At 44.7% G+C, this 13,858-nt stretch overlaps 2 protein-coding genes across 3 annotated transcripts in view; one reads left to right on the top strand and one right to left on the bottom strand.

The window, feature by feature from the left end:
• The window catches only part of LOC142572049 (zeta-sarcoglycan-like), a 58,591-nt gene extending 45,654 nt beyond the window's left edge, over window positions 1-12,937 (bottom strand). Inside the window, exon 1 of one of the 2 annotated variants that reach the window (XM_075680851.1) lies at window positions 12,571-12,937. The gene's annotated coding sequence lies outside the window, so the exon portion shown is untranslated. The remainder of the gene's footprint in view (window positions 1-12,570) is intronic. The other variant, XM_075680850.1, reaches the window with a different exon arrangement.
• LOC142572047 (degenerin-like protein unc-105) overlaps window positions 1-13,858 on the top strand; it is a 138,590-nt gene that overhangs the window by 13,569 nt on the left and 111,163 nt on the right. The window lies entirely within an intron of this gene.

The raw sequence follows: 13,858 nt of genomic DNA, 5'->3' as shown, positions 1-13,858 counted from the left end.
TCCAATGTGAGTTGTTCTTGGCGGTTTTTATACAGGGTGTTTCAGCAAACACTTTCAACATGCTTTTTTTTTTACGTTGCCTGATGCGGATAGCACAATTCTAGTCTATCAGCTGGTCAAACTCAGGGAGATGGACATTACTTGCACAAAAAATTTCGATGAATAAACAACGAATCAGCAAAATTTTACTAATTAAGTTTTTAGCTAATTACCTTATGACATATTGCAATATACAAATTCTAGTTGATGAGACTGCAAAGCAGATCCAGCTGAATAGAATTGTGTGGATACACCATTTACGAGACATGCGCCATCAAACTTGGGGTAAAAAGGCACTGTCGTTCCACTTAATTTATTATTATAACGTCGTTTTATTGATTGAAGCACAAAAGTAACTAGAACGCTAATGCATATCTGCTGACTTGCTGCTACTAAAATGGTGGCTTACTGTTTTTTCTCATGTTTCCCTTTCCGGAGTATCAACATGCAACCAGTCATGCTCATATATAGGGCCCTTCAAACATATTTAGGTCGATGTATATGTAAGGAAGAGCGTGAATACTGAATATTCAGCTAAATAAACGTACCTATAAATTATACATATGGCTGCTCATTATGCCGTAGCACATTAGTGTTATGTCAGTCATAGATACAAACGGAAACTGTTGATAAGATCATTAATTAGATAATCATATCACTAGGCCGGAAGTGCCTGCAAATAAGCTGCAATTACCAGCAAACCTTTCACGACGTGGCGCACTACTTCTGTGTCGGCTGTGCATACGAGTAGCATTCACTAACTCCTAAAACTATTGTATTAGAATGGCGGACTCACCGAAATGCGCTAAGTGCAAGTGTGAAAAGACCTTCAGTCATCTGTGCCACTATTCTCGGTTAGTTAGCCAATGTCAGACTCTCCAGTGTGGCTTGAGTAGACTGGACGACAGGCCATTCACAGACGCAAAGGTCATGGGAGCCTGGCCTCACAGTTCCTTAGCCAAGAAAGCCAGTCGAGTGCTTCTTCAGTACCTGAAGGCAACAGACTTGAGTGCCCGACTGTAGATATCCTGCACCTGACTTAGCGCATGTTAAAGTGCGATACAGATTCATATCTTCTATCTCTCTTTTTCACAGGCCCATCTCCCCCCCCCCCCGTGTAGGGCAGCAAACTCGACTCAGTCTGGTAAACTTCGCTGCCTTTCTTCCCTTCCTTTCTCCCTCCCTCCCTCCCTCCCTCCCTCCCTCCCTCCCTCCCTCCCTCTCTCTCTCTCTCTCTCTCTCTCTCTCTCTCTCTCTCTCTCTCTCTCACCGATGTTTCAAGTTAATTAAAGGAATATCTTCAGAACGCCGTAGCGTAGCCAAAATAAATAAGTACGAGGCGTGCACTTCGCAAATAATCCACTTCCTTGAAGAAGACAAGTCTACTCGTCGGAACGTTGGCTCCCGCTTTTACCTTGTTCAGTGGTGGTGGTGGTGGTGAATTGTAGCAACAGGCGGGTTTAGCCTGGCGATCAAGCCCGGCAATTGCTCCGTCCGAGCGTCTCGCACAATACCGCTGAAGGGTTTCACCGTATGTCCATCAAACCAGTCTCTCTTAAGAATTCAATGAGGAGACGTGAAGTTTCTTTGCGGGCTATAACTGATCCCTCGGGAAATATAAGGTGTTGCAGGCGCGCATGCGGAAGGTGCTTGTTTTGCAGTTTCTTCAGGAGAGTGTCTCTCATCTTGGAATTGCTGGCAGGACCACAAAAACTGCTCAATGTCTCCTGTCTCGTTGCATGCCGTACAGTGCGGAGAATTGGTTCGCCCCGTTTTATATAACCACGCCGGTGTATTAGCAGATCCTGTCCTTATTCGATATAAAAGTGAGGCTTCCTCTCGGTGCAATCTCTTGGTTACGCAGGGCATATGCGCTGGAACCCAAAGCGACGCATAGTGATTTCGAATGTTAGATTTTTGCACTTGATTACTCATTGGAGCCTTGATTTTGGGAGGATGATAGAGCGCTGCGTATGCAAGCGCATCAGCTTTTTTGTTTCCTGAGATACCAATGTGGGAGGGAATCCACTGAAACTTTACTGTGAAGCCTTTGTTGTTGAGTTCTTTCACGAAGGCTAGTGATTTGCGTGGGAACTTGAAGGATGGCAAACCATGGTATACTTGTTGTAATGCGGCCTTTGAGTCCGTAAGGACAACCACATTCTGCGGAGGCAAAGTCTTTAGTTTGCGCAGAGCAGAGGCTATTGCTACGCCTTCCACAACTGTCGACGAGGCTATACAGTCCAGACGGCCAGACCACGTATATCTTAGAAAGGGAATATAGAATGGCAGCTGCGCAGCGGTCTTCGTCTGCCTCGACAGAGCCATCTGTGTATACTCGTAGGTGATTCGGGTAAGTCGTGTTCAGGTGTTGCAGGACTGATGACTTGGCTTCTGCAGATGGAATGCAGCTTTTTGATTGCAATCGTGGTACACTTAAGTTGCATGTGATGTCCTCGAATGTCCAGCGTGGTTCTATCCTTTCCCTCTGTCTCGAGCAGCGCAATCCTAATACGCGAAGCGTGTTCAATGCTGCATAAAAATGTGAGCGCGACCTGTTACCTATACGTCGTAAGAGGGCTCTACAGGGCGTAGACTCACTCAATCATAGTAGCTGGATCATGAGAGCCTGGGAAGCCTGAAGTCGTGGAGGGCGTGACTCAGCTTCGTAGAGCACTTTCTTGTTTGACGCTGGCTGAGGGACTCCAAGGCAAAGTCGGATACCTTTTCTGTGGATGGCTTCTAAGCGCTCGTATTGGCTGTCTGAGGGTGACATCAGAGGTAGCTGACACAGGATTCGACTGTTAACCAACGCTGTATGTAGCCGTAGCATCGACGTTGGGTGGTTGCCCCAGCGTATACCAGCGACTCGCTTGAGCACATGTAGCCTGGGGGACGATGACGCCACAACGTGGTCAACACCGCGGCGCCAGAGTAGCCTGTGGTCTAACGTAACGCCCAGAAATCGGACGTTGGTGACTTGTCGAATCTGGTATCCGTCCAAATTCAGTGTCAAGCGTGTAGATTTTCTTTTCACTCCAGGAAATAGTACGAATGATGATTTCCCTGCTGATAGTGATAATCCAATCGTTGCCAAGTGGCCCTGAATGGCTTTTACTGCTCCCTGGGCTATTCGTGCGAGGCGGCGATGCTGGTAGCCGGAGACCCATATGCACACATCATCGGCATATATAGATATCTTCACTGGTGTTCGATGGTTTAGTTACCTTGTTCTCGCTTTGCCCATCGCCTTGAATTTTTATCACCCGCCTTCCCCGTATTTTCCCATTTCCGTCATGTTTTCTACAACTGCAACTGCGGGCTGTAGACTGCTGAAGCTGAAGAACGATGCCGCAGAGCACTTTTTGTGAATCATTGCAAGTTCGCACAGTCAATGATTGATTGATTGATTGATTGATTGATTGATTGATTGATTGATTGATTGATTGATTGATTGATTGATTGATTGATTGATTGATTGATTGATTGATTGAACAATCAAACGAACGAACGAGTGGAGAGACGACCGAGGTATTAGCAAAAGCAGCGAGAACAGAACAGAATGCGCACCTTTTCGTGCCTCGTATACCGCGATAACATCATCGTCTGCGGGATCGCGTCGCCTTCTGGCTCTTCGCGCAGCAGCGGCGAACAGCCACAGAAGCTTCCCCTGGCAAGTCGCCGGGGGTCCGCGAGAACGCGAAAAGCGCGAGCTGCAAGTCTCGCTGGTCCGTCGGCGGCCGGCACAACGCACCGCCCTTAGGAACAAGAGCCCGCACACACACAAACACACCCAGCGCCAGCTGTCTCAACCGACGCCCATTTCCGCTCGCCCGCGGCCCCGTCTGAGCCTCAGCAAATGCGCTCTTGAGTGTACGCAAAGTGTGGCGTTTGTTTACGATTTACGATATCGCTGCGCCATCAACCAGAGCCACGGCTTCCTTGGCCACAACCCCCTCTCCCCCCCCTACCTGTTTCTCCCTACCCTTCTCTCTCCCCCTTTCTGCTTGCCTGCCGTACTGCCCATCCCCTGGGAGCGCGTTATTTTTGAACGGCCGTCAGACTCTGCGCTTTCGTGAGGCCGTCGGCGCACCAAAATACACTGAGCCGGCGGAAATATTCGCCGCTTTCTGCGTCCCGCTGGGCAACCAAGTGCGTGCCGAGGTGGGCTCCACTTTCGATCACTATGGCCCGATGCTTGGCCGCGTCGACCGAGCTGATCCTGAAATTACCAGTAATAATGTGCGAGCAGAAAATCTACATATTTCCTTATTACGTATGTTCGCTGCAAGCAATTAAAGACTCAATTACAGTGAAGAGCATGGTGCATGGAACCTATAATCTGTTTCAAATTAGTCAGGTGCCGGCTTTAAACAGGTACTGAAAAGGTTTCTTGCGTGCCGTAGTTTTGTTCTCTTTGGCTCTGTTTCTGTTTCTGAATCGTTCGCATGGTTCCAAAGGGACACAGAAACGAGTCCACTTGAACTCGACGTCGCACTAACTTCACATTAACTGACAAAGCAAAGTCGACAGGTGGTCCAATACAAGTCATGTCTCCTTACGTTTTTTACGGGAGTTAACGTTCTAAGCAGAGAAGTGTTGCTGGCAGCGACAGGAAACAGACTCAAACGGCTTAAATATGGTTGCAAAGTTGTCTCTTGCGCAATTCTCAGGACCTACGCCGCCCATCTTTGTATTACAAAATATTCCCTTCGGAACCCAAAAAGAACTTGCTGCAAAACCATAACATTTATTAGTGTAGTATTTTTTTTGTTAACTAATGTACCTGATAATCCCCGTAAGTCAGCCATGGTTCATGCCATAGAATTCGCACTATGTTAGGCCGGTGCTATGTAAGGATGCAGCGTTTGTTACCTTCTTTGCCATCGATGGTCCCCTCAACATGCGCTCTTCAATATTCTGACAGAAAAGTTAGTAGCGGAAGTTACAGCGTTTAAAACTCACTGGCACAATTGAAGGCATTTTGGTGCAGTTAAGCTGCGAAGGATTTCAATTGACGGCCAAACGAGTTCTTCCAGAATACGCTAACACACATAAAAAGAAAGAAGAGGTATATAGACCTCATGCACTGTAGGAATCGATTTGATGAGAAACACTTCACAGGTATGTAGCAATCCATCATCGTTTGGGTTCTGCAAATCGTTAGCAGAGGGACCAACACGTCTGTGTAAGACGATCAATTATGGTGTGTGCGACGCGGGCATGTCTGCTACGACAGCAACAAGGCGTCGAAGACGGGGATGACGATGGCACGACGACATGGCTAATGTACTCTGGCGAAGAAACGTTACAACACGTTCTATTACGAGCCGGGCCGATCCTGAAGTCAGTACAATTTCGCATAGCATATCAAAGCGCTAGCTGCCACATAAAAGGATGATGAAAACTGGTGTGCTCTTGCTTTTATAACCTGATTGTTGCTATGTGACGTGATGCAGGAAAATCAATGACCGTTTCTAACTTTGGGGCTCCCTGTGTACTACTTAATTTTGCATGCACTCCTATGCAAAACTGAGATCGTTGATGAATAAACTTGAACTTGAACAACAAGGGCAATGCTGACAGTTGTTTTCGCGTTCCGTTGCTGGGTCCAAGGCCTACTGGAAGCTGGAGCGCGCCCACGTGAGCTCACTCCTTCAGCAACTTGTTGCACACGTGCCAGCCGCTTCAAAGCGATACTTAGCGTTGGAGCGAGAGAAGCATGCATGCGTCTGTCAGATATATTTTTGCCCTCGACCGGGTCTAAAATTTTTCCGTGTTATATTTTTGAAGTCAACGGAACCTCCTGTGAGGGGCCGCGCAATATCGTCTCATTGTCGTGGCGGTTAAGAGCCACAGCGTGGCACAGCGGCGTCTCACAATACTAACTGTTTATTGTGCAAACCTGTGCCCACAAAAAAAAAAAAAGTTACACTTTAGAGGAACGATAGTGACTAACAGCCGATGGGTCGAAAATCTGATCAGTGGCTCAAGCGCGACAACTATGTTACGTGATTCCTCGAAGATGCCATCGTAGACGCTAATGCTCGCGTGCCTTCAAGAATGTAGAACACTGTTCGCGTTAAACACCCGTGTACTTAGATTTAGGTGCACGTTAAAGAAACCCAGTTGGTCCAAATTTCCCGAGTCCCCCACTACAGTGTGCCTCATACTCAGAAAGTTCTTTTTGCACGTAAAACCCGATAATTTATTTTTTTTGTTCATTTTACGCATGCAATCTCAATACGGAAGATCGGCGGCGGCGACACAGGTCGAAAGAAAGAATCAACGATAACGTTCGAGAAAGTTCCGATGCATGCAGACGCGTCTTGCCACTTTGCGATGACCTTAAATTATTAGTGGGTGAAAAGCGGTCCCCGTAAATAGGATAAACAAGCGATAAACAATGTACACGTGTCAATAGTATAATGATCTGCTCATAGCGCCGATTTCCGTATTGAGAATTTCATGAAAAGATAACTAAGCAAGACACTGAAATCAACGGGCTAAGAAAAAAGGGTGACAGAACTGGAGGAAAGAGAAAAGGTACATGCATCTGCAGAATGCGACCTTATACGACAGGTGAAGTAGGCGACTGAACTTGGAAGTTCACGGAATCCCTGTTGTGGAAGGTGAAAACTTGATGACCTCTCTAAATGAAGTCGCTGATAAGCTTAGAGTAACTCAGCTTACAAAGGCTGATACCGCATCCGTGCATCGGCTGCTCGCTATGCAAGACAAGGTATCAGGAATTATTATTCGCTTCACAAAGCAAGAGACCAGAGACGCGTGGCTAAAAAAGAAGTACACCCTTACTGGCGACAACGCTCGAATTTTCTGTCGAGAGACTCTGACTCGGCACAACAGGGAGCTTCTACGGGCTACGAAAGAAGCGGCAAGGCAAAAGCGTTATAAGTTTGGCACGTAAATGGCAAGGTCCTTTACGGAAGACCGAGGGAGCTCATGCAGTTCACATTAAGGATAAGGATGAACTTGAGGAGCTCCAAACAGTGGAGTTGGTTGCAATACCTGAGGGATGTATGATGAAGTGGAGTTTCACTTACCAAATGATGTAAATGAAATTGCAGCAACATTTACTACAACCTCCATAAAATGTATCCACCTAAATACGCGATAGGAGAGAAACAAAATGTCGGGCTTGGAGGAGCTGATTACCGGATTCTCCTTTCAATTTTCGGTTATCATGCTAACCGAAACATGGAGCACTTCTGAAAGTGACATATTTGGGTTGCCTAATTATAATACTTACTATTTAAACAGGTCACACTCTCGAGGGGGTGGAGTAGCGTTGCTGATTGCAGATGACATTGAATGTCAAATCCTTGATTCTTATACTGTGATTTCACCTGACTATGAAATATTGTCGCTATGCACTGGTAATCATGTATTTTCTGTGTGCTATCGACCACCGACTGGTGATATACCGGCGTTTATAAAGTTCTACGATCAATTTCTAGCATATGTGGTTCAACATTGACATGGGTTCGAATAGTCAGTCATCGAATTCTTTCAATATGGTTATATTATCGAACGGTTTTGTCAACTTAATCACCACGCCTACTAGGGTGACGCCTCAAGGCCAGTCAACTCTGGATTTATTTATCACTAATTCCTTACAGTCAAATATTAAATCCCGAGTCTTATCTTGTTCTATCAGTGACCATTTTCCAGTATTTGTGTGTTCTGAAATAAGCGGATTAAGAGGAAAAAAGTTCCCACCACTGTCATACCTATTAATTACAGAGACAACTCTGAAATCCTTTTGTGATACCCTTTTGCCAGTAGATTGGGATGTGATAACTAACCTAACAGATGCCAATGAGGCTTACAATATGTTCATTGATATATTGTCCCGCCTATACCACCACAGCTTTCCTTCCAGGACACGTAGGAAAAGTAGAAGAACCCTGAAACCATGGATTACATCTGATTTACGCCATGAAATGAAAATGAGGGACAAGCTATACCAACATTTCCTCCACACGTGCTCAACCGATGACCTTGCCATATTTAAAAAGTATCGACACAACTTAACTAAGAAGTTACGGCATGCACGCACAGCATACTACTCATCTTTTCTGGACATCGAAAGCCATAAACACAGTCTACTATGGGCGAGGTTGAACCGACTTTTGAATCGTAGTGATTGCCACAAGCCTTTATTGCAGTTACAAATTAATGGCAAACAATTATCAGGTAATGAACTAGCTGATGCATTTAATATTTTCTTTTCACAGATATGGCCAGTACTCCCGCTACGACCTGTCATGCTAGTAAATATATTTGCACTAACAATGAGAACACAATATACCTGCAGTCCGTCACACCGAATGAAGTTGTGTCAGTTATAAAAACCTTAAACAATAGCAGTAGTTGTGACATTGACGGTTTTCAAGTGCGCCCAATTGAACATGTAGTTGAAATCATTGCCCCAATACTCACCCATATATTTAACATGTGTTTGGAATCGTCAATTTTTCCAGTGAAGATGCAGTCTGCGAAAGTAACCGTTCTATATAAAAAAAAGAGATCGTAATGATTTGGGAAATTACAGGCCGGTATCTATTTTACCCATCATTTCAAAGGTGTTAGAAGAAATTTTGCATTCGAGGATGGCAAATTTTATTGAAATACACAACCTGTTAACTCCACACCAGTTTGGTTTTCGTAAGAAAAAGTCAGTCGAGTTAGCATTAATAGAGCAAAAAGAAGATATATTAACAGAGTTTGAAAACAAAGCTATAGTTGTTGGTATTTTCGTAGACTTTTCTAAGGCCTTTGATTTAGTTGATCATAACATTCTATTGGAAAAATTAAACTACTATGGAATACGAGGACAGGCACTATCTCTTGTCAAATCCTACTTTTCTGACAGAACACAAATAGTGAAAATCGGCACCTTTACTTCTAAGGTTAGAGCTGTCCATTGTGGAGTGCCACAGGGAAGTATTTTAGGGCCTTTGCTTTTTAATACATATTTGAATGATATCGTCAATACTAATTCTCAGGCAAGGTTTATTATCTACGCGGACGACACGAGTATTTTCTTCACTGGTAATAATATTCATGTTCTTATAGAACGATGTAACAATGCAATTAAATCCTTAGAGGAATGGTCGAGAGTGAATTTAATGAAGATAAATGCAAACAAAACAAAAGCAGTTATATTCAGACCGAAAAACAAGCAAATACCTCCCCATCAAGACATTTTATTAAACTCAAGGAGCATTGAAATAGTCGAGACTTTCAAATGTCTGGGTGTCTTCTCTTCAGCGAATATATCTTGGGACAATCACGTCAAACACGTTCTAAGCAAAATAAGTAGAATAACTGGTGTAGTAGGCCGTATGAGATACATTCTTTCCACACGTATTAAACTTTTGCTGTACAATTCACTTTTCCAGTCACATTTAACCTATTGCCAATTAGTATGGGGTAATACAACATCCACCGATCTAGAACATATTCACCTGTTACAAAAGAAGTACCTCCGCCACACATATAACGCTTCCTACACAGCATCGACAATAACCTTCTTTAATAATTCTGGTATGATCCCAGCTCACAATCTCTACATATATCGTCTGAGTCATGTATATAAACTGGAAATTCATCGAAATATCAGCAACCTGCGTACTCTAGCCCAGCTTCAGAGACAACCTGCACATTACGTCACAAGACACTTCGAGGATCGGTTAGTACCAACACCACGTTCAAGCTATGGCAAACAATGCCTCAAATACATAATAACAACACTGTTAAATTACCATAATTCGGTCCGATTTGATGTTCTTACGTCATCATCCAAGGAACTGAAACTGATGTATACGGTTTCGATGTAATATCTGGTAGCGTTATGTATCTGTGTTTTTGCATTTCTTTGTTGACATGAAGCAAAGTGTGAGTGAGAAACATGTCACTGAAGTTATGTATACAGCTATATATATATGTGTATATATATATATATATATATATATATATATATATATATATATATATATATATATATATATATATATATATATATATATATATATATATGTGTGTGTGTGTGTGTGTGTGTGTGTGTGCGCGCATATGTTATGCTGCCTCCCTACAGAAACAGAGATTGTAATCACGTCAAGCTGTTGAAGGACCGCTTTTTATCTACAGTCCCTCCATCTGTAAATGTACACGATGGCAAATAAACAATTTCATCATTTAATGTGAAATTTATTGCGTTTATGTTTTAGCCCTAATTAGAAGCTGTAGCACTTCATGAGGTGTCAATATCGCTGAGAACTATGCTCGGCGAGGTGAAGTGCAAAGAATTGCACGTTTTCATTCATGCAGCCCTGCTCTGACGTTACGTATGGCTCCTTTGAGGGATAGGCAATAAGTCTCATGCTACTCGAATTCACTGTAGGTGTAAGAAATTAAGCTAACCTTCGATATTTTTCAGACAGCAGCATACTTAGTCATGCCATTTAAATAATTCTTCTAAATCTTCGCTATTATACACAGCAGCAAATTGCTCCACAGGGTCATGAATACTGAAATACGTATAAGGCTGAGAAAACGCCTCTAACCATTCCACTTTGTTATAACATCATCGAACCACTAGAAACCTGGAGCGTTCCACCCACATGCATTGTTAAGTTTTCTAATACGATGCTTTTATAGTCATTCTCGCTGGAAGGCACGACGGAACTCAATAAAACAAACTCCTCGATGTGAGCTGCAATCATCTGTTGAAAATATCGTCATAATTTTTACACGTTCTTCATACAAATATGCTAGTTAGGAGCGCACATACTATAGAAAGATTTATTATCTTCATTGCTATTTTAATTGTCATTTGCATATATTTCGAATAAAGCTTGACGGATTTCTTCCACGTCAACGACGTCAATTTGTCCCACGTGCATTAGGCACTGAAAATAGCCTCCAAAAAGTTCAAAGTAACCATTCGAAAGCGATGTGTTAGTAACAAATGCTTTACCCTGCGAAGCGCATGCACTTAAAGCCATAGTGTAGAAAAGCGACAGTATCATTGCAGAGCTTTGCGGAATAATCCACTTACGCTTCAGGACAGGTAAAGCGCATTAAGAGGAACGCCATGCGTATCGTATATTAGAAGGTACCAATGAATTATTTACGCTCGGACTGTTTGAAACTGACCGTGTTATCTGGGAAACGTGAGCGTCGTTCAAATTGTAGCCTCCGTTCATAAATTGAGTGCTTCTTGTCATTGCTGCAACATTTTACTTGATGCTATTATCAATGCATCAGAGTCCTTAACAGTGTTAGTTAAATTTTGGGGTTTCACGTGTCACCTGAACAGCGTCTTTCACTAGTATTTCACTTAATCGGCGTAGCTAGGTTTCCGTCATTCGCTGAGCGCGCAGGTAAAGAACAGATGCAGACGTTGTTGCCATTGCTATGCGAGCATTACATTGATGCCTAATTCAAGCATGTAACGCCCATTCAGGTTTGATGCGCCCTTCTTCACTGATTCAACTTGCCTTACACAACAGTAACCACAAGCTTGTTTTGTTCCTTCATGAGTTAGGACTAAACTGTGAAAACAGGAACAGAGTGTTAAAAGAGGGTTTTACATGATGTAAACGATTATGGTAATTGTTCATTCGCTATCTAGATAGACGTAAAGGTCGAAGCCTGGAGCTCTCGCTTGAGGTTCTGTCAAAATGCGGCCACAGCGGCCAGGACAAAACGCGCGATCGCGAGTTCAGCATCGCAACGTTGTAGCCACTAGGCTACCACGGCGGGTAATTTGGGTAATGTTTGCCTTGCCTTCGTGAAAGCAACATGAGGGAAGCCGAGTTACAGCTGGCATAACGGCATTTTCAAATACTTAACCAATGTGTTTCACAACAGGGCGCTCGCTCTTAGGCGAAAGTAAACGCAAAACAAGTCAAAGCTTTTGACTGCCCAATTCATACAAGGGTAAGGGCCTCTACGCCTGCCCCCCCCCTCCTTCTTCTTTAGTTATTCTGCCATGAAGGAAGGAAGGAAGGAAGGAAGGAAGTAAGGAAGGGAGGAAGGAGGAATAGACGGAACGACAGGGAGGTTAGCCATTCTCCGGACCAGCTGACTACCCTATGCTGGGGAAAGGGGATAAGGGGAATAAAAGATAATGGAAAAGAGGTATTGAGAAAAAAAGGAAACAAGAGCCATCACTATCTCAGTAGTAAGATATTATCATCGGTTCACGGGGCAGTGAACCTGTACAGGCATCATTGGCTGTTGTTTCTTTAAGGAAACAATAAAGAGCCTGCGACTTTACGATTGACGCCGCGACTTTCTAAAATTATTATTTTCTTGCTGTCGCTCTCAATCAGCAGTTATGTAGAGTCCAAACACGATAACGCGAAAGAAGTCAAGCCTTATTTTTGTCTTCAACGTCAATATTCTCTGCAGGTAAATCATGCTGACATCTCGGAAGGGAAGACCTAACCGTGGTGAGGAAGACAAGAGTTGGGAAAGAAGGAAGAGGCGCCGATTGCTCACCTCAGTTCCTTGCTTGCCATGTAGATTCTGGCCGCGGGCACAGCAACAGCAACAGTCTAGCGCCGTCGAGAGCTGATTGCGTCTCACGAACGAAAGCAAGACCGCACAACGTGCCGCCGCCGCCGCAGACTTCGAGGCCCGCTGGCACAGGCTCCGCGCAATAACCACGTGGTCGACGCGCGCTCGCGCGCCCCGGCGCCCCTCTCCCTCCAGAGACAAGGGCCCAAGCGGCGGCGCGCGTATTTTAAGTCCGCCAGCCGCGCCGGGGGCCCCCTTCCTTTTTCTTGGACGCTCCCGAGCCAAGTTTCGGGCGTCCGGCTCGCGTCGCGCGGCGCACGCTGCCGCCCCGGGGCGCTCCGCCTACCGCGCACGGCGCGCGCCACCGACGTTCATTGGCTGAGCGCCGCCGGCGCGGCCGCCGCCGAACGCGCTCCCGGGGCGCCCCATATTTACAGCGAGAGCGCGTCGCTTCCCGGCTCCCGGTGCGCCTGACGGCGGCCGGTCCGTCGGCGGGGTTCCTCCGGTTCCGCCGCGCCGCATCACCTTTCCTTCCGCCTCGGAGGCCACCGCCACACCAAGCGAAGCGTGGGAAGATTGAGTGGAAAGGCTGCGCTGGTAGGAGAGAAAGGACGCAGGTTGGCGGTGTATAAAGAGCCGTGATTGAAGCTTTCAGGTGTGTAGCGCAATAAAAAAAAAAGAAAGAAACCGTAAAGCATAAGTGACTGTTGAAGTGGCCCACGGTAAGAAGACCCACTCGAGAAATTAAAGCAATGAGCACACGTGCCTGTGTCAGAGGAAAGAAAGAAAGCGAGAGAAATAAATAAAAACAAAGACAATATTCATATTTTTAGCATGCAGCAATAAAAGAAGCATGTAATTTCAATCTGCGAATAAACAAAAATAACAAATGCATGGTTAATGTGACCTCAGTTGAGGGTAAATGAAAGCATGGGGAAAATGCTGACAGCGAAAATGCTATCAGTGCGCACCGCAGGCAAATGATATATATGCTAATTGACAAAGATAAGATCTTAACATTTGCGCCTTGAATTAGCAAGGCCACGTAAATTGTGAATGCGCATTATGAAAGCACACCTCTGAATAACCTCAATAAACCGAAACTGAATATTCGATAACGTAGTAGACGCGTGATTGTACACAAACTTCCTTCATGGTGGTTTGGTGTATAGCGTCCTGGTTTCTATTGTTGTTGTTTTTGTTCTTTTTGTTGTTATTTTTTTCTAGCACAATGCCCTTTTCCTTCGTGTCACTGCAACTATATCGTCGC

Source organism: Dermacentor variabilis, chromosome 2 (assembly GCF_050947875.1).
Source record: "Dermacentor variabilis isolate Ectoservices chromosome 2, ASM5094787v1, whole genome shotgun sequence".
Classification (NCBI taxonomy): Eukaryota; Metazoa; Arthropoda; class Arachnida; order Ixodida; family Ixodidae; genus Dermacentor; species Dermacentor variabilis.
This window is presented reverse-complemented; position numbering and strand designations above follow the sequence as displayed.